General features: G+C 38.0%; 1 long non-coding RNA gene across 3 annotated transcripts in view; it reads right to left on the reverse strand.

The window, feature by feature from the left end:
• Positions 1-443: 443 nt before the first annotated feature.
• Positions 444-21498, reverse strand: part of LOC105883454 (uncharacterized) — a 49469-nt gene continuing 28414 nt past the window's right edge. For 2 of the 3 annotated variants that reach the window (XR_012912698.1, XR_012912748.1), the window contains 2 exons: positions 20242-20330; positions 19019-19290 (listed from right to left, as the gene is read on the reverse strand). This is a non-coding gene — a long non-coding RNA (uncharacterized LOC105883454). Of the gene's footprint in view, positions 574-1702; positions 1838-19018; positions 19291-20241; positions 20331-21498 lie in introns of those variants that run through there. The other variant, XR_012912783.1, reaches the window with a different exon arrangement.

The following is a 21498-nucleotide window of genomic DNA, read 5'->3' on the forward strand; positions in this document are numbered from 1 at the left end:
CAGGCAACCTGGGATGATTAGTTTTGGCAGGGCTCTCTTTGAATTTCTCTTTCCATGATCTTTCTGTTGCATTGTCTGCCTTTGTTATTATATCCAGCTTTTTGTCAAGCAGATTTTACTACTTACCAGGTTGAACTTAAAACTTATGCCAGTTAGCTGTCTCTCTGAACTTTAGTTTCCCCAATCTATAAGACATGACCAATACCTATCCTGATAAATTATGTTGATGAAATTACATTATGGAAGTAAAAAATATCTAGCATAGGATCCTTGGCTCTAAGTGTGTGCTTCATGCTTAGTCCCTCTTATCCAAGCCTTGTACTTGTATACTCAGTACATAGAAGTTTGATGGATATGTAATAATAAGACTTCATAATGCTAAACCCCAAATATTACAAAAATAATGATTGTCTCCCCAAATCTGGTTTTGCCATTCTGTTTTATTGGCTGATGACAAATATCAGTTAGAGTTAGACTCCTCATTTCTGCTTTCTAGGTTCATTGAGTATCAGGGAAGCTCCATGATATATTTTTTTCAACATTCACACATATCAGGTTAGCAATAAAATTAATCTGCAAAAAAAAAAAAGCTCTATTATTAGTATTCACTTCCATGTTCTTCCTCAAGCATTACCAAAATCATATCTTCCCCTAAGAGAAAAAATAGTGGTGTTAATCATTCAGTGAATAATTATTATGTACCTGCTATGTTCCAGGTAAAAAAAAAATGCTGAAGGAAAGGGAATATAAGAGGCAAACATTGCTTTATCCTTATGAAGCTTATAATCCAACAGAGACCAACAATCAGGCTATTTTGAAATTACAAAATTAAACTATTCATGAACCTCGATTTTTTTCCTAAGACTAGATATCAATCTAGTTTGTGTGTGGCAATATCTCTATAGTCCTGAAAAATGTTTAAGATACTTGGGAAATGGCCTATAGCACTTGAAAGGTAGAGCATAACTTTTACTTCAAGTGAATCAAATTTCTAAGATTCAAAGATGAATAGCATATACTATCTCCCTTCAAGAAATTTTAGGTTGATGAAGGAGACAGGCAAATAACATATGAAAAGTGCATAGTAGTGCCCCTGGCTATGTTCAGTAATGAAAACAAATATTATTACTACTTACTAGATATATAAAGGTGCTTGAGGAATAAAAAGTAAGGTGCTTATACTATATGTAGTATCATCAAACATGACCCCTGGGCATAAATGAAATGATTTGTACTAATTGGGTAACTTCACTTGGTAAGCACTACATTGGGAACTCTGGGGAAGATAAAACCACATGCTTTAAAGGTGATTATGCTGATGAAAAGGACACAGGACTGAGAACTTAAGAGACAGACCAGCTGTTCAACCATGAGCCTACTAGGTATAGGGTCATGAAGACCTTAACCTCTCTGAGACTCCATTTCTTTGTCTATAAAATTAGAATAAAAATATCTATCACCCAGAGCTATTTCAAGGATTAAGTGCGATATTGTGAAAATGTGTTATGCAAATGGGGGATTATTGTTATAATCTAGCAGGAGAAATGCTGGGTTCCTTTTACACCAGTTGAGCCATCTCCCAAAAACCTGAACTCTATGTGCTCACAGAGGATGCCTTTTCTCCATTTGGAAGCATGAGCTTCAGCATAGCTAATTTTGTACTCATCCCACACCGCCCAATTCCCACCTTCTCTATCCCTACCCACTCTCGTGTACTAAAGCCACATCCACCAGATGATATGTTCCCTAAAGAGTCTTGCTCTTCTTGCATTCATCTTTTTATCTACCAGGGTTCATAGCAGAGTGATTTGCAGGTCACTGGTGCTCAAAATTACTTCTAATAAAAGAAAAAACAGAAAAAAAATCACCATTTTAGCTGACGATGTTTAGTAAAGTTATCTCCAACATTGTTTGGTGCTAGCTCTCATGCTTTCTGATATGTCATGAGTATTCAACATTAACCAGAGGGACAATTCATTAGTTCTAATAATATTTGTTGAATTCAAACTACATGGTAAGTGTTAGGGACACAGTAGTGAGCAAAACCAGACCTGTCTCTGCTCTCATACATGTTGTTCAAATAACGTGAAGATATTGAAAATTGTAAATGGAGACCAAGGAAAAATTCAGGGGCAGACTTGGCATTCAGCTGGAACACACAAGTACAGTGGTGTATATGGCCAGCATCCACTGCAGTCAGTGGTTAGACTGTAATTTTTAGAAAATGTCTTTTCTCACCACTTCTAACCAAAGACAAACTCTTTAATTCAAAATGTATACTGTACCTCAATAAAGCTGTTTTTAATTTTTTTTAATTAAAAAATCTGTACTGCAAAATAGGTAAAAACAACACCACTGCTATAATCAACTGCAAATAAAGTGTTTTTAGCATTTTGATTTATATTGTTAGATACAAAAATGACTCCTGCTGAATAGCCAATGTCAGCCCATTGTCAAACACAAGCTGCAATGCAAATGCAGATTTGCATCCTTTGTAAATGTACCCACTCAGATAACCTCCTTGGCAATGACAAAGTCTCATGTGCCTTTGGCTCGTTCAAGAGAGTTTGTTTTCTAAGGTGTGTACCTTATAAACTATCCTCAAAAAAATGCTTTTCACATGATCAAAGTCAGAGAAGATGTGCATATGTTACAGAGCCCATGAAGACCCTGCAAAGTGCAGCAGTTAAAAAAAAAAAATCTGTTTGACATGTAACTCAGTCCCCACATTTATTTTGCCATAGAACTAGTTTTCCAAAATACGTGTTTAAATATCCTGAAAAAATAATATTCTAGAGAAGATGCTTTTGGATATTCTGGTCTAAGTTCTTCAGATCCTACTTTCATAGGGCTTTTTTCTTTTTTAAAAATTGTCATCAAAGGAACCTTATAAATGCATTATAATAAATTTTCAGTATGTCCATTTTGATCACTTATGTCATCTGCTGCACTGGCAATCAAAATTCTATTTTGTCTTTTAATGGAGAAAGCACTTGAGATGAGAGAGAGATAATAATAGCTCTTTATCACCAGAAATAGCAAAAGAATGATTCTCTCTACCTGGATATGTATAGGGACCTGCAGAGGATTCATCATGCAAGCTCACACACCATTCATTTTCATATTTTTATTTCATATTTATTTTTCTTTACTTTGGCAATCTTAGATAAATTTCTAATTTTCCAAAATTGCCTGCAGTGAAGTCCCCCAGAGATTGTTTTTTATTAGTTTCTTAAGCAAGTTATACAATTCAAATCACTTCTCCCTGTCCACCCATCTGCTTGTTTTTGCTTTTCTTCCTCTCTGCTGGATTCAGTGTAGAAATCCTCTATGCCTCCTCTCTCCCCTCCCTGTCCACTGCCCTAAACTCTCCCCCACCGTTCTGTCTATCCTCTCTGTCAGGGTCCAGGGGCCCCTTCTGTTCAGATGGCTCTGGGCCCACCTGTACCGGCCCCATCTGTCAGCAAAGCAGCCCCAGCGTCCCACAAACCTGGTGGAGGAAATTCTCCTCTGAAGAATTGACGTCACTAGGTGTTCTCCTGAGAGTTGTGCCCTGAAAAATTAGCTACATTGAGGAAGAATAAAGGGCATTTCAGCATGGAATAGACACATTCATTCCACTGGCATTAATAAAATACTTCTCCCACGTAGGACAACATTTCAGTCCTTTATTCTGAGCATTACTTAACATCAACAAGAAAATTAAAGGAAAGCAGGCATTTAAAACGGTAGTATCTTCAGGATAACCAGAAATTTTAAAATAATGATTTCTACTTTAATGCATAAGAAGATCAAGTAAATAAAATCTATTTTCTAAACCTACCATGACCAAACACATTTGCAAGATTATCTCCTCTCATTCTTCCAATCAAGTAATGCAGCAATCTTTCTGAAAGAAGTCTGTCATAGTTCCTTGGCACCATTTGTAAAGTAGTCAAGGAGTCATATTATCCCAAAGAAAGTCTTTCCTTGAAAGAAAAGTTTATTTCTGGCATTTAGAATTCCCTGTCTCCCATAAAATATGTATAGTGAAAAAAAGAGAAGTTCTACACTTGAATAATACAGTAAGGTCTGGCTCTTTTTATCCTGTCTGAAATTTGATTCATGTTTAAACCAGATTTGTGTGCCGATTTAGAGACCAAAGTGCCAGGAGGAGAACAGAATGGTCACAGCCAGCCATTGTAGAGGATATTTTGTGCCAGGACTGAACAAGCTCTCAAAAAATGTGGATGGCACCTGAAATTCATACATTAGAACCCCTTGATGTACAAGCCGGTCTCTTGGTTCTGATGTTCCCTTGCCTGTTTCCTGCATGTGAGCGGAGCACTGCAGCAACCCTGTTTATCTGGCCCCTGCACAACATTGTCAGGACACATTTCCATTTTCCAAGTGACTGCTGCCACTGGGCCGCAGTCTGTGCTCATTTCTCGAGTAGCTAAACCCTTTGACACTGTGGTTTTTAATTAAAATTACATTAAAGTTAATCAACCAGAAAGAGGCTGCTGTAGAAGGCAGGTTTGATTGCAACCTGCAAAGGGCACGGAGGCTGCCAACTTGCTAAAGATGTGCCTGCAGATGCCAATCTGCCTACACAAGCCCCACGGTTACAGAGCTGCCGAAGAGAGGTCAGTTCTGTTTGCATTTTTTCCCCAGGACTGTCAAAAAAATCGTGATGGCGGTATCATGGCATAAAGTTAAAAAGCAGACAAGCCTCTCCAAAGCACACCATCCCAGCATTTCTGCTACTGCCCCAAACCACTGACGCAAAGCTGTCACGTCCCAACTGTTTCCTCTTCGGACGCAGTTAGGCTCAACTGACAGTCATTAGGCTTGTTGTTTGGGGAGGCTATGGATACTCTTAGAAGATCCTGTCTTCTTCTGTAGTCTGGGTTTCTGGCATATGGTGCTGTGTTTGGCTTTGCTTTGAAAGGGACAGAGGAAATATTTGAATGCTTCGAGATTCCTTGTTCATCTCCAGGTTCCTTGCAAAAGAGCTTCACTGGTAAATGACTACACACAGCACAGCATATCTCCATGCATTCTGAACCAAGAGACTGTCAAATAAAAATTCACATCTAAGATGGATTAGTTATTTGACACTTCCTAAATGTTGCAATGGTGTTGAGTCTACAATGTAAATTAATTTTTTGTTCACTTGCTATAGGGTTAGTTTGCTTACTATGCCCAGTTCTTAAAGTACATGACACTTGGTAAGAGATAGATAAGTTTTAAATAAATGAATGAATGAATTAAAAGAGTGCATTGTCTATCAGAACTAATTCTATGTATGCTTTCTTTCTAAAGCTATATAGTCAATGATGTTTTGCTCAGTGATAGACCACATACAATGGTGGTCCCATAAGATGATAATGGAGATAAAAAAAATTCATAGCCATTATAACATCTTAGCACAGTTCATTACTCACGTGTGTGAGGTGATGTTAGTGTAAACAAACCTGCGCTGCCAGTCATACAAAAGTATGACTGTAATTTATGTAGAGTATATAATACTTGATAATGGTAATAAACAACTATGTTACTGGTCTATGTATGTACTATACTATTTATTATTATTTTAGAGAATACTCCTTCTACTTATAGAAAAAAAGTTAACTGTAACACGTGGATCCTTCAGGAGGTATTCCAGAAGAAGGCATTGTTATCACAGGGGATGACAGCTCCATGCTGTCATATTGCCCTTGAAGACCTCCCAGTGGGACAAGATGTGGGGGTGGAAGACAGTGATATTGATGATCCTGACCCCGTGTAGGCCTAAGCTAATGTGTGTGTTTGTGTCTTAGTTTTTAACAAGAAAGTATAAAAAGTTAAAAATTAATAGAAAAAAACCTTACAGAATAAGGGTATGAAGACAAAATATTTTTGTATTGCTGTAAAATGTGTTTGTGTTTTAAGCTAAGTGTTATTACAAAAGAGTCAAAAAGTTAAAAAAAATTAAAAAATGTATAAAGTTAAAACATTACAGTAAGCTAAGGATAACTTATTATTAAAGAAAAAATGTTTTTATAAGTTTAAAGTGTACAATATTTATTAAATCTACAGTAATGTACAGTAATGTTCTAGGCTTTCACTTTCACTCACCACTCACTCACTGACTCACCCAGAGCAACTCCCAGTCCTGCAAGCTACATTCATGGTAAGTGCCTTGTAAAGGTATATACCATTTAAAAATATTTTATACCATATTTTTACTGTGACTTTTCTATGTTTAGATATACAAATACTTGCCATTGTATTACAATTATCTACAGTACTCATGACAATGACATGCTGTATAGGCGTATAGCCTAGGAGCAATGGCCTAGGTGTGTAGTGGACTATATCATCTAGGTTTGTGTAATCACACTCTGTGAGGTTTGCACAGTGAAATCACCTAATGATTAAGTTAAATCAGCTAATATTTACTGAGCATCTACTATGGGCTAGGCACTTTTCTCTGGTGTGAAAGGCACAGTAGTAATTGAAGATGATGATGTTCCTGTTTCCATAGTATTTATATTCTACTTATGAGATAGCAACTATATAAAATGTGAATTATAATCCATGGCTGACGTGGAAGCACTATAGGCCTGCTACCCATTAGACATTTCTTATCCTTTTTTACATTCCAGTTTTTTGGGGGGAAGGCATCAGGGAATGGTGGATCATGACTGTTTATGGCCGAGATGGCTGTCCCTCCCCTTCATGTTAACCAGATGATTCTTTCCCAGCCTTCCCTGAGCTTGGAGTAGCCATGTGACCCAGTTCTAGCCAATGAAGTCTTTGGGAAACTCTGCTGTGGAGGAAATAGGTTCTTCAAAATATATTTTTGTCACTTTTAAAAGGAGAATGACCCTTGCAAGGAGTTCTTTCTTGCCTCCCTGGCCAGCTGACTATCTCCTGCCTCTGAATGTGGCTATGATGACTACAACCTCGTGGTTTTGTAACCACAAGGCACAAACATCAAGATAAAAAGCCAAATTCTAAGGATGCTAAAAAGAAAGGCTGGAAACTTGGGGCTTTAAAGACATCTGAACTGCAGCTCCCAAACTGGAACTAATAGATTCCTTGTTACGGGAAACAATTAAATGTCATCGTTCTTAAGCTACTGTTTAAGAAGTTTGGGAGTCTGCTACTTGCAGCTAAAAGCATTCTATTTGATACCATTGTCTAGTTTACCAATATAGAAAATAAAAAATTTCCCAATCCCATGATCTACTTCATTTCTTCCACTTTAGCATTTTAATCATGCTATATCTTTGTGTTCACAGTACACTAAAAATTATCTATTTCTCATGGAAGCCTCTAATGAGGAAACATATCAAAGCTTTTGCTTAGCTTTTCTTGCCTGGTCAGATTTTTGGAGCAATATCTCTATCTAGGCCTCTGGCAGGCCTCCACAAAATTTTCCCCAGTCAATATTTAAATGTTTTTTTTTTTTTCTCTTCTGAATTTAAATCAAACAAGAATTCTCTTGTCCACTAGAATGCAACTTTCCCACGAGAAAGTCGACACTTATTGTATGCTTTCACGTGAATGAACCAATCACGTCATTCCCTGGATTTTGAGTAAAAGTGATAAAGAGGCCGAGGACATAAGCTTATTAAGTGGGGAGGCTGAGATTCATGAAGGAGAAAAGAAAGATGAGGTGAGGCTGTCACAGGCAACATTTTCAAGTCTCATGACTATTCCAAGGAAGATTTTTGAGTCTTGTTACTATTCAGTGTTGCACACTGACCATAAGAATTATCTGGGAAGCTGGCAAACTTTGCCACCTACATTGACAGACTGAATTAAAACTATCCACCTACCCCTAGGCTATAAAGACACAGATAATTGTTCTAAGCATAAGAAAGCTGAAATAGCTATATAAGTCAAATTGTTAAATTGGAAATTCAATGGGATTGCCCAGATACAATAAATATTTGATATCCTAATGAGCATTTGGCAGGTAATTACACTCCCTCCAATGGTGAGAGCAGAGGGCAAGGTTTGCTCTGGGAATGGTCTTCCTATGCTTCAACCCTGGAGAAGGTCTGAAGCCCCAGTTAGCCAATTTAGAAGGGGGAAAAGGCAATGGAGAAGCAACCATTTTGTTTTCTTCCCCAAAGGCAGTTGGCTGCCTATCTGCAATTCATCCTAGCTATTGGTGGGGAGGTTGAAGAATCAGGAAAAATATTTTGTTTTTGATAAAAATTGAAAGGAAGATTAAAGTATTGATTAATGCTATCGAATAAAACGCAACACAACAAAAACCTACCATGACACTATAAATAGAGTTCAAAGTCATTCAATGGTACAAAATAGAGGGTTTCATTATGGTAATGTTAATATTATAACTAAGGTGAGCCGGAACCAGTAACCTGTACAAGAGGTCTGTGAGTTTGGGAGCTACTTGCAAATTATGTCCATCTGAATTCTTGTTATAGCATAGTACTGTGAGGAGTCACAGTTTGGATTCTCTGGAACAGCTGATAGCTAAGAGAGTTGAGAGTACAGGATATTTATTAGAGGCAAAATCAACACATGTAAAGGGGAGAGCGTCTTAGTCCATTTTCTGCTACTATAACAGAATACCATAGATTGGATTATTTATAAATAAAAGAATTTCATTTGGCTAATGGTTCCGAAGACTGGGAAGTTCAAGAGCATAGTGCTCAGTACTAGTGAAGGCCTTCTTGCTGTGTCCAAACATGACAGAAGGGCAAGATGGAGAAAAAAATGGAGCCAAACTTATCCTGTTATCAGGAGACTACTCCCATGATAACTAACCCATTTCCATGATAATGACATTAATCTATTCATGATGGCAGAGCCCTCATGACCTAATCACCTCTTAATACTGCTACAATGGCATATAAATTTCAACATGAGTTTGGGTAGGGACATTCAAACCATAGTAGGGTGGAAACAAGATAGGGCAGAGATATCAAACTGGGAAGTAGGCCTGACAGGGCCTTGGCCAATCTGGTAGAGCACTCTGGCTGCCAGCATTTTCCTGTGTTGGGTCAGAATGTTTAGGCCTGTATACTCATGTCTTGCTCAGTCACCAGATGCAAGATGCCCTGGAAAGGGTGTGACCTCAGCCAGGTCAGCTCTCTGCAGCTGAGGCAGACCCTAAAGGAGCTGTCAGCTGAAGATAAAGCTATGAATGTGTGTTGTTGACTGTTCCATGTGACCATGACTGTTTCTGATCTCCTTTCTTTATTGGGATCAACAAGATAGCATTTTCCAAATCAGTGGCCACATAGCATGTTTCTGTAGCCCTATTTATTTGCTACAGCAAAGACACTACATCCAGCATAATGGCTATAATTGGAGTGATATTTGATTGTGCTTGTGGTACTCTTCAGCAGGGTTTCTCAAACCTCAGCACTATTGACATCTGGGCCCAGATAATTCTTTGTCATAGAGGGATATCATGTGCATTACAGGATATTTAGCTGCATCCCTGGGTTCAATCAACTAAATGACAGTAGCATCCCTGTACACATACACATTTGTGGCAACCAAAATGACTCCAGACATTGATAAATGTCCCCTGGGTGGCAAAATCACTACCAGTTAACAATCACTGGTCTAAAGTTAACCTTAAGAATTCACTAAGTTTCTGTAGGGTCAGACTGACCAAATAGATGAAGACATGTTAGAAATGATTATTTCTGCATCCTTAAATCCTTAAAGTTAGTACTAATCTATACCACAGCCTCCCCCACTCAGGATTCAATATTGGTTTTGACTTACTATCTTGATCATTGGGTGGGCATAATTTCAGGTCTTCTGCTTAACTTTTTGCACTATGATGGCTCATACCCCACAGACCCCAAGACCTAACATAGGATTCACATAATCTGAGATTATTTCAAACTCAATTATAATCCAGGGGCTAAAATAGCAGCACCTGGTAGGTCTATGTACCCAGTGGACCTATAAGAAGGATGGTGGCCAGGACTCCATTTATCACTTGACTCCCATTAACTCTACCAAGGGGACCATGATGACACTTCAGGTCTCCAGCCATCAGTGTCAACACAGACTCTGTGTCCATAAAATTCAAAAAGTCTGGAAATTCTCCTTTCTCCAGTGAATAACTCCCTAACTAAGTGAGCATAGTCCTCAGTTCTTTAAGAACTTAGGAAATTACCATGTATTCTTATGGTATCACGGCCCTTCTCCACTGGAACTGGGCCTCCTCTTCAATCAATGGATTCTGAGTCTAAAAATGGCTCACCTGGAAACTGAAAAAGGGATTGTGACTTTTCACTAGGGGGACTGCTCTCATTTTCCCAGTCAACAATCTTTCATGTCTTCTGCCGGCACAAGCTGAGTAATACCTTTCTTCGATGTCCAAGTCTTGTCCCTAGCACTCATGCTGTATTAACTGTCTCCAAAACTCTTTGCAAGACAAGTTACCATGGCTGGCACTCCACCTTTGACAGCCATAACAATTGTTCACCCTGGCCTCTGGGATCAAGCACCAACACCAACTTCATTGTTTCATATTCTGTCATAACCACTGCCTTTGGGAAGTCAAGTTCCGTAGCAGCCTTTCTTATCATCAGCCCTGGAACTCCCCACATCTGGGAAGCAAGTACTTTTTTACAGGTGATGTGAGCTGTACATCTCTATGTCTAAAACATAGGGTTTTATATTAATCATACTAATCATATAATGATTAATTTAAGATTGTTTGCTATTTAAAGTGACAATTGGGCTTTCTATTACCTATGATCAGAAATGGTGCCTGCCCAAATTCTTCTTCAGAGGCAGGAAAATTTTTTTCCCAGTGAATACATTTCAAAGGTTAGTGGGAGAAAAGAAATAAGGTGCATTTTGATTACATCCCATGAAGCATATTTATTTAAGGGTCTGGTTACACATTATAATATCAGACAAAGTAGACTTTAAGCTAAAAAAAAATTATTAGAAATAAGGACAGTCATTTCCTAATAATAAAATACACAATTCACTAGGAATATTTTTAGAAGTCTAAACTTTTATGGACCTAATAACATACCTTAAAACATATGAAGCAAAAATTAAAAGAAGTGTAAATAGGATTTTATAAATCCACATAATATGATTTTATCACACTCATCATAGTAATTAATCAATAGATTAATCAAGATGGATGTAGAAAACTTAAACATCATAATGACCAAAAATATCAATGAGGGGAAAGAGAGACAAGATGGCTGACCAGAGACACCAGCTGCCAGGTCATCTCAGAAAGAAGAAAAAGTTTTAGATAAAAAAGAAAAAACAAACAAACACACAATCATAGATTGGGTGTAATTCCAAGGAAAAAGTGCCAGAACCTACAAGAGATTCCATAGGAAGAAGCTGTGGAGCAGAATAAGAAGGAGCAAGATATCAGCAAAGATAATCCCCAAGAGGCTTGGAGTCCAGTGAAAAGTGTAGGTGGAGCGGTTTGTTTCTCCTTCCCTCACATCTTTGGCAGTCAGCAGCCTCCTGAGCTGCTGGACAGCCTGTTCCTCCCTCATGAGCCCAAAAGCTGTTGCTGCCAGTGAGCTAGGAGCTTCTTGAGGACAAAGCACCAGCCTGCCATCCCCGTTGGGGGTGTTTACCATTACCACAGAACCAATATGAGGTGGCAGGTGCCATATTGCTTCTCCACCCACCGTGTACCTTTGTCCTCCCTAGGGGGCTTCAGCCTCTCAGTTTTTGTCTTGCTCATTCCCACAAAAACATTTCCCAACTCTGGCCCAGACTGCAAGAGCCACAGGAGGCCAGTGGGTTGTGAGAGATCTATGTGATCTCAGAGCCTGGACATTCTGGGTGGGCTGCCTTCCAGAGAGAAGGACAGAGATGACCAGAGTGTTAGCTTTCCTCCATCCAGACTCTTTTCCTCCCTTTAGGATCCACTGCCTGTGGATACCAAGAGAGACAATTGAGCCAGTGCTCTCAGCAGCTGCTCCCTGTTGGTAGATACACCACACTGGGGTTTCCACAGAGATGGAAACTCAAACCTTTCTTCTTAAAGACCTACAGAGGACTAAGGAGTGCACAGACTGTGAGCTCCCTACTCACCAACCCTTCCTGATGCTGCTTGCCTGGCTAGTCCATCAGAGCAGAGCACACCCCAAAGTGGAGGGGCATTAAACCTGCTTGAGCAATCCATAGACAACTCGAGACCAGCACACTTCAGCAGAACTAAAAAGAGAGCATAGTGCGGGTCCTAGGCATAGCACACTTGTGGGTCACCCCTCTCCAACAAAAAGACCCTGCCCTCAGCCCAGGGCAGGATCCTGGACAGGGAAGCTCCCATTGCACGTTGCCATCATGGGGGAGCTCGGCCAGTTTGAGCTTCTGCCTGCTGGCAGATGCTGGAGGGAAACTGCAGAACAGGAGGGAGGGGGAGAGTGACACCCACTCCCGACAGCCAGAGTGTGAGTCTCAGATGGCCCCACATCCAAAAACAGGCTTTCTGGTTGGGTGGGACCACATCAGCCCCTCCCTGGCACCTTTCTCTTAAAGCTGGGAGCAAACTTTTTACCCTTGCTGAAACAGCTACCTTACCAGCTTTTGTGGAGCCTGAGAGCAAGCTCACCCAACCCAGCCCTGGCCAGCCATATTCCACCATCTTCCTCTACTGTGGTGGAGAATAAGGACTCACTTGGAAGTATCAGAGCCCCACCCACCACCTGGGGCATTCGAGTGCTTCTCCTGAGGGACTAGAGCTGATCACAGGTCCCAAAAACAACACTGCAGCGTGTTCTTTCTGGCAAGCACTACGTACTGATGGGAAGTCAATTTGCCCAGCCCTGTACAACATTTATTGACTCAGTCATACAGTGTGGGGTTGATTCATACTCAAAAGCACCACCTGCTATCTCAGAAATTAAATTGGACATGCCAATATAATTCACAATGTTAAGAAGACCATAGGGCTGGGAAAAGAGAAAAGATTCCAAAGACCTCCATCCTCCCTCATCAAAGAGAAAAAGGGAATAGGCCCACACAGATACTCACCACTGCTACAAGCTATATACAACTAGCAACTGAAAAAAACCACCATACTAAGGATACCTACAATCAAGGTATCCATCCAAAACCTAGATCACCATCAAAGCACACAAAGGCAAATCCAAATATTCGTACCCAACATATTATACAGACACTCCTTTACAAGTGTGGGGATGGGAGAAGCCCTATCTAAATAAAACAAAATCCAAAATTAAGAAGTGACAACTGTACCAGATGAAAAGGAATCAGCAAAATAACTCCAGAAGTATGAAAAATTAGAGAAAAAGGACAATCCCAAGAGGAAACATCAGCTCTCTAGCAATTAATACCAAACAAAATGAAAATATTAAAATGACAGATAAAGAATTCCAAATACAGATTGTAAGGAAGCTCAATAAAATCCAAGAGAAAATGGTAAAACAATTCAAAGAAACCAGAAAAATAATTCAGGAAATGAATGAAAAATTCATTAAAGAGATCAACATATTAAAAAAATAGAACTTCTGAAAATGAAAAATTCACTTAAGGAAATACAAAACATAGTGGGAAATTTTAAGAATAGACTAGACAAGACAGAGGAAAGAATCTCATAGCTTACAGATAATTCTTTTGAATTAACTCAGTCAAGCAAAAATGAAGAACAGAGAATTAAGAGGAATGAACAAAGCCTGCAAGAAATATGGGATTATGTAAAATGACCAAGTATAAGAACATCTCTGAGGGTGAAGAAGGAAATGCATAAAAGCTAGAAAACCTTTTGAGGGAACAATTTAGGAAAACTTCTCTGGTTTTTTTTTTGAGACAGAGTCTCGTTTTGTTGCCTAGGCTAGAATGAGTGCCATGGCGTCAGCCTAGCTCACAGCAATGCTAGAGATTTAAACATCCAGGTACAAGAAGCTCAACAAATTACCTGGGAGATTCATTGCAAGGAGGCAATCACCAAGACGCATAGTCACCAGACTGGCCAAAGTCAACATGAAGGAGGAACTTCTGTCAGTCATATGGTGAAAATATCAAGTAACTCACAAAGGAAAACTCATCAGTTTACCTGCAAACTTCTCAACTGAGACCTTATAAGACAGAAGGCATTGGAGATCCATCTTCAGTCTTCTTAAACATAACTTCCAGCCTAGAAGTTTGTATGCTGCAAAACTAAGTTTAATATATAAAAGAGAAATAAAGACTTTTCCAGATAAGCAAACACTCAGGGAATTTGTCAATACCAGACATGTCCTTCAAGAAATACTCAAAACCATATTATACATGGATTAACACAGTAGATACCCACCAGTGTAAAATCATCAAAAAGCTAAAGCTCAGAGTTCATATAAAACAATAGCACAAGAGGTAAAACAAAGCAATAAGGTACTACCCAACAGGATGAACAGAACAACATAACACATATCAATTGTATCAATGAACGTGAATGGTTTGAATGCCCCACTCAGGAGACATAGGCTGGCTGAATTGATTTAAAAATACAACTCAAGTCTCTCCTGTCTCCAGGAAACACATCTAACTAACAAGGACCCATACAAATTCAAGGTGAAGGTATGAAAAAAATATTCCATGAAAACAGAAAACAAAAGGAAGCAGGAGTAGCCATTCTCATATCACATAAATTTGACTTTAAATCAACAATAGTAAAGAAACACAAAGATGACTATTATATAATGGTAAAGGGAGGAATTCAATAAGAAGACAGAACAATCCTAAATATTTATGCACCTAACACAGGAGCATCCAGATTCATAAAGCAAACCCCACTAGATCCAAGCAAAGAGATAAACGGCAGTTTCATAAATTTTAGGGAATTTAATACACCACTGATATAACTGAATAGATCATCCAAGCATAAAATAAATAGAAACACTGGACTTAAGCAGGACTCTAGAACAAATGAGCCTAACAGACATTTAAAAATGATCTTATCAAAAAACTACTGAATATACATTCTTTTCATCAGCACATGGAATATTCTCCAAGATTCATTATTTCTTAGGCCACAAAATATGTCTCAACAAATTCACAAAAATAGAATCCGTACATGTATCTTTTCAGACTCCAGTGGAATAAAGCTACAAATCAACTCCAAGAAAAACACTAAATTCCCACACAAAGTCATGGAAATTAAAAAACCTGGTGCTGAGCATTTATTGGGTTAATAGTGAAATTAAGATAGAAATCAAAATATTCCTCAAATGGAATTAGAAAGAAGACACAGCTTTCAAAATCTATGGCATTCTGAAAAGGAGCCATCAGAGGAAAATTTACAGTTTTAAATGCCTACATCAAAAAGACAGAAAGATCACAAGCCAGCAATCTAATGACATGTCTCAGGCAACTAGAAAAGGAAGAGCAAAGCAAACCAAAAGCCAGCAGAAGAAAATAAATAACTAAGATCAGATCAGAACTAAACAAAGTGGAAAACAAACAAAAATATATAAAGGATCAATGAAACAAAAAGGTGGTTCTTTGAAAAGACAAAATTGATAGACCTCTTGCTAGATTAACCAGGAATAGAAGAGAAAGGATTCAAATAAGGTCAATCAGAAACGGAAAAGGAAATATTACAACTGATACCATAGAAATACAAAATATCATCTGTGAATACCATGAAAATCTCTACAAATATAAAATTGAAAGCATAGATGAAATGGAAAAATTCCTGGATATAAACAACCAACAACTTCCCAAGACTCAATCAGGAAGAAATAGAACTCCTGAACAGACCAATAACCAGCCATCAGAATGAAGCAGTAATACAAAATCTTTCAACAAAAAAAAAGCCCCAGATCAGATGGATTCACAGCTGAATTTTACCAGACCTACAAAGAAGAGCTGGTACACATGCTGCAGAAACTATTCCATAATATAGACAAGAGGGAATCCCCTCCTATTTATTGTATGAAGCCGGTGTCACCTGATGCCAAAGTCAAGAAAGGACATAACAAAAATGGAAAACCACAGACCAATATCCCTTATGAATATAGATGCAAAAATCCTCCAAAAGATACTAGCAAACCGAATTCAACAGCACATCAAAAAATAAATAAATAAATAATCTACCATGACCAAGTGGGCTTCATCCCAGGGATACAAGGTTGGCTCAACATATGAAAATCAATAAATATGATTCACCACATAAACAGAAGCAAAAATAAAGACCATAGGATCATTTCAATAGATGCAGAAAAATCATTTGAAAAAAATCAGCATCCTTTCATGATAAAAACCCTCAACAAACTCAGCATAGAAGGAATGTATCCCCAAGTTGTAAAAGTCATGTATGACAAATCCTCATCATCATTATATTGAATGGGGAAAAATTTAAAGCATTCCCACTAAGAATTGGAGAAGGCAAAGGTGCCCACTGTCACCACTTCTATTCAATATAATGCTGGAAGTTCTAGCCAGGGCAATCAGGCAAGAGAAAGAAATAAAGGGTATTCATATCAGGAAAGAGGAAATCAAACTACTGCTCTTTGCTGATGATATGATCTTGTGTCTAGAAAACCCCAAAGGTCCCTCCAAGAGACTCCTGGAACTGATAAATAAATTCAGCAAAGTCTCAGGTTACAAAATCAATGTACATAAATCAGTAGTATTCCTATGTACCAATAACAGTTAAGCTGAGCATCAAATCAAAGACTCAATACCATTCACAATAGCCACAAAGAAAATACAACACCTAGGAATATACTTTAGAAAGGAGGTGAAAGATCTCTACAAAGAGAACTATGAAACACTGAGGAAAGAAATCGCAGATGACATAAACAAATGGAAAAACATATCATTCTCATAGATCAGTAGAATCAACGTTGTTTAAAATGTCCATACTATCCAAAATGATTTATAGATTCAATGCAATCCCCATCAAAATGCCAATATCATATTTCACAGAAAAACTCTTCTAGATATTGGCTTAGACAATAAATTTATGAAAAAGACCTCAATGACAATGACAGCAACAAGAAAAATAAATAAATGGGACTTGATTTAATTTAATTAAAGCTTCTGCACAGCCAAGAAAATTATTAACAGAGCAAATAGATGACCTATAGAATGGGAGAAAATATTTGCAAGCTATACATCCACTAAAAAGGGATAATAACCAGAATCTACAAATAACCAAAGCAAATCAGCAAGAAAAAAATTAAACAACTCCACTAGAAAGTGGACAAAATACCTGAACAGAAGCTTCTCAAAAGAAGATAGACAAATGGCCATTAAACATATGAAGAAGTGCCCATTGTCACTAATCATCAGGAAAATGCAAACCAAAAACCACAATGAAATATTGCCTTATCCCCGTCAGAATGGTTTTTATTAAAAAGTCCAAAAACAATAAAGGCAGGCTTGGATGCAGACAGAAAGAAACACTTATACACTCTTGGTGGGACTGCAAAGTAGTACAACCCCTATGGAAAAGAGTATGCAAATTCCTCAAAAAACTAAAAGTTGACCTACCATTTGACCTAGCAATCCCACTACTGGGTATTTACCCAAAGAAAATAAGTCACTTCTTCAAAAAGACACCTGCACTCAAATATTTATTGCAGCACAATTCACAATTCCACAATGTGGAATCAACACAAGTGCCCATCAATTTCATGAGAGAATTAACAAAATGTGGTATATGTATAGTATGGAGTACTACTCAGCCATGGAGAAGAATGAATTAAGGCCTTTTGCAATTTGGATGGAACTGATTTTATAAACATGTATAGAATCTCAAACCCAATGATTAAAAGGTACATATCATAAACAGAAATTTTATGAAAAATCATCACTTGTTAGTTTATAAATCAAGTCTCAAATTTTTTTGACATAAGGTCCCATGCAGATTATCTCTAACCACAACGCAAAAGATGTAAAAAGTATGAAGTAATTTCTTAACCTAAAATGTCAACATATATACAAAACAAAAAACACATTTCTAAGCAACTTACGAGTCAAAGAAAAAAAAGTAGTGGAAATTAGGCCATTATAGACCAGTTTAAACCAATGCCTTGATATTAAAAATATTAGGAAACAAAGAGACCCAGAGTAGTTAAATAACTTGCTCACAGTCAATTGTAAGTTGGTAGCAAATAAGAGAACAGCAGAGTGTAGGTGAGAACACAAGGACTTAGGGCACAGGCAATGGGATCAGACTAGTTTCTAATCCCTCATTATTTACTAACTGTGTTACCTCAGACAAGTGTAGATATCTCTCCTAACCTTTGTTTTAATTAAGATAATAATACCTCCTTTGGTGACTTATTTTGAGAGTAAATTGAGAAAATGAATATAAAAGCCTAGGAAGGTGTTGAGAAAGGGAACTGCCTTAGCAGACCCAGAAAATATGGAACAGTTGCCAGTGATCCAGATCGAGCCAGGGTTTAAAGAGCCCGGTCCAAATTAGAAGTATGGTGGGACAGAAAATCCAGTAAGCAGAACAAGAGCATCTCCTGGAATGAAATAGACCCAGACATGCAGAGGCAAGGCAAGCAAGGCAGATGGCCTTAGAGCTGGGAAGGTAGCCTGCACCCAACATTCCCATGGGAACCATGGGACCAAAAAGCAGGACAAACAGAGCAGCCACAAGCCTGCTGGTATCAACACCAGCCCTCCCTGAGAGCTTCAAGGACATGGGGGTGGTTGCAGCATTCTCCATTTGAGCTCCCCCAGAGAACTTGGACATTAGGCCTTCTTGTGGTAATTGTAAGGGGAATTATTCATAATTTTTATACTTATGGAAAGGTAACCTTCTTAAGCCAAATAAATGTCTTCCACATAATACCAAGTATAGTGTATTCAGTGGATAAATTTGTTTATTTGTAAATTCAATAAACTGTTTCTGGAACCCCTTCTATGAGCTATAAATGATGTTAGATACATAGGAACTCAATACCAGTTGCTTGATTAGCATTGCCCTCTAGGAATCTTTTCAGCCAACTTCACCAAAAAAACATTAAGGGCTAAGTTAGCTGTTCATTGGTATCATAATACTGTGTAACAAACAACCACCAAATATCAGCGGCACACAACAATAAACATTTATTTTGGTCACAAATCTATGGGGTGGCTGGTGGTTCTTGTGCTCTGCTCTGGGTTCAGCTAATCTCAAATGAGCTTGCTCATGCATCAGCAGTTAGCTGGCAGATTGGCAGGTCTAGGATGTCCTTGAGTGGGAGGACTCAGCTCTGCTCCATGGGGTCTCCCATCTTCCAGCAGGCTAGCTTAGGCTTGTTCACACAGTGAGGAGGCATCCAAGAGACAGTACAGAAGTAAACAAGGCTCAGGCTCAGAATTTGCAGTGTTCTATTGGCGAAAGCAAGTCATAAGGTCAGTCCAGCTTCAAGGAGTCTGAAAACAGGGCCCACCTCTTATTGAGAGAAGCTACAAAGTCACATTGCAAAGAACAAGGACAGAGGGAGGCGTGGAGAATTTGGAAACATTTTTGCAATCAATCTACCTCAAGAGCTAAATTGACTCCTTGGCAGGAGCTACAATGGGAATGGAGTAGAAATCAAAATGGATGTCTTGTTAGAACAGAGAGTATTCCCTTAAAATGCTGCATGTGTTTTCCCTTAAGAGAAAAACAAGGGTCAGATACAAGGGACCAAGTTGATAGATGAAATAATAATTGATAAAAAGAAGTATAAAAACAATTGCCGAAATTTCTTGAGCTGGAATGAATCTAGCTTTAGACTTCAAAGTTTGAAACAAAACATTTAGCATAGAAAGACAACATTTCTAAAGCCCAACTTGTATGGGTTGGGTACAGAACAAAATAATGACAAATAAATGAATGTGAATGGCACCATATCTTAGGTAAATATTCTAATTTAGACTGCATAGTTCCATTTAAATAATAAGAATCTTTTAAGGAACACCCCTTCCAGTGCAGAAAATGAAGTCTCTGCTTTTTGATGGTGTGTCTAAATTATATAATAAGGCTAGAATACCACATGTTATCCAGTTTTTATGAATGCAAGTAGCTTTTTGTATTGTATGTTTGGTACAAAGAAAGATAGTATTTATTACAGCATGGAAGAGTGGAGGTAGAAATCCTTACAAGCATAAAACAGAATGAGAAAATGTAATTTTCACTTCCAGCACACTGAAAGATAACATTATAAACACTCTTGAAGATGCTGTCAACCATCTATCTAAGAACCAGGATTCCAGAAAGATCGATCTGTACATTAAAAGAGGTAAATTTTAACCGATTAAATAGCACATTTAAAGTTCCTAATAAGCAAGACTTACATTTGAAGGAACAAATTAAAACATCTTTCTTTAGAGCCATAAAACAACATATCATGAGATATTGCTTGAAACTTTGCCCGACTCCGCACCTGAAATAAATAAAGGTTACGAAATAAAAGTTATTTTAAAAGAAATGCTTATACAACTCCTTTTAGAGACAACAGTAAACTATATTATTGGCAGAATCAGCAACTTAATTAAAAGTCTGTTAATGCTGGTGTTAATAAACCTGGCATATTTTCAATTTATATTGACACTATTCAAACTGATACTTGTCGGTACTATGTCACAAAATCTGGATGAGAACATTGGCTATATAAATTAAGCTTTTTATTACTTGAAAATATTGGACGCTATTACAGATGTTCTGTAATCAAATTATATTTTTTTCATAAAAATGTTCTCCATAGGAAGCCAAGATGAAATAATGGGCTGTTTACAATTTACCTTCTGACTAGAGAAAAACCACCAATGCATTTGGAGGGATATGTGCACTGTCTAAATTTCAAAATTGAATAATTGATTTATTACTTTCATTCCTTAAGCAAATATTTTTTGAGCTCCTCTTATGAGCCAGGCACTTTAAGAGGGGTTTTGTAAGAGTTTTGTAGGGGTTGAAGAAAATGTGGAACAAGGGACAAAGATGCCACTGGCATGTAGTTTACATCTTAGAGATTTTATTATTAGAATTTGGTGTGTCTTATTAAAGAATGACTGGCCTACTGTAGTGACACAGTAGCTTATTGGAGAGCTGTGATGACCCAAAATGGAAATAGATGTTCAAGTGTCTCTCAAGAGTTGTATCAGAGGAACCCCTATGTCAGGCACTACCTCCTTGCCTCTCAAAAATGAGACAAAAATGTCTTAACCCCCCACCAATTCCTTTGTTTTCAGAAGTTCAAAGTGCTGTCTAAGGTTTGAGGGATGAGAGTGGGAGACGATGGCTTGTATAGTCAGAGTCAGCACAAGTTTCACACTCCTGAGTTTTAGAAGATTGTTCTGTTTCACTTGTCTCACTATATGAAACTCAGTCCTGTCTTATTTTCCACAATCATGAGCATTATTTTCTAAAACTGCTTGTTTTTTTCACTTTTTCTCAAGGCACACTGGCCTACTTTCTATTTCTTAAACACACCAGACTGACTTGTGCTGCAGAGGCCTTTACACCTGCTGGCCCTTCTGCCTAGAACATGGCTCTGCCAGACATCTGCAATAATTGCACCCCCACTTCATTTGGATCACCACTGAAACAGCACC

The sequence above is a fragment of the Microcebus murinus genome, chromosome 1 (assembly GCF_040939455.1).
Source record: "Microcebus murinus isolate Inina chromosome 1, M.murinus_Inina_mat1.0, whole genome shotgun sequence".
NCBI classification, from domain to species: Eukaryota; Metazoa; Chordata; class Mammalia; order Primates; family Cheirogaleidae; genus Microcebus; species Microcebus murinus.